This window comes from Gavialis gangeticus, unplaced genomic scaffold (genome assembly GCF_001723915.1).
Source record: "Gavialis gangeticus isolate Ggan-Ray unplaced genomic scaffold, GavGan_comp1, whole genome shotgun sequence".
NCBI lineage: Eukaryota > Metazoa > Chordata > Crocodylia > Gavialidae > Gavialis > Gavialis gangeticus.
Genome location: NW_017729027.1, coordinates 1,048,171 through 1,048,643, shown reverse-complemented (window position 1 = coordinate 1,048,643; position 473 = coordinate 1,048,171). Strand labels below are relative to the sequence as shown.

Sequence of the window (473 nt, the reverse complement as noted above, 5' to 3'; positions counted from 1 at the left end):
GTATATTAGCTTTTGGATTTTTATCAGTTTTCAAATTATGTTTTTTGTCAAAGGCATTGGGGAAATTATTAATGATCAATTCTAGATTTATCTTGCAGATTTAGGCTTCATCATAATGCAAAGACTGCACTAATTTTGGTATCATTGCTTAAATAATAACTGCAGATATAAGCATTTTCATTGTTTAGTCTGGTATGGTTTAAATTACATCTACTGTGCTACTTGGTGGTGGTCCCATGAAAGAGAGATTTGCCAGCTTCTCCTTGTTTGTGATGCATGCTTCAGGGGTATGTTGACTGCCTGCATCCATTTTGATTATTTATGTAGCCAGCAATGCAAAATAGAGACAGCAGGTGAGAGCATAAAAGCAGTGTTATCCTGGCAAAATGTCATACACTAGCAACAAAAATAAAAGCATAAAATATTGTTTGACTAGCAATTAAGCACTATGTTTGCTGTTGGAGAATGAACCT

At 34.5% G+C, this 473-nt stretch overlaps 1 protein-coding gene across 1 annotated transcript in view; it reads right to left on the bottom strand.

Annotated features, from left to right (window-relative positions):
- Positions 1 to 473, bottom strand: part of LOC109299871 (gamma-aminobutyric acid receptor subunit rho-1-like) — a 65,906-nt gene that overhangs the window by 7,627 nt on the left and 57,806 nt on the right. The gene's annotated exons all lie outside the window — the stretch shown is intronic.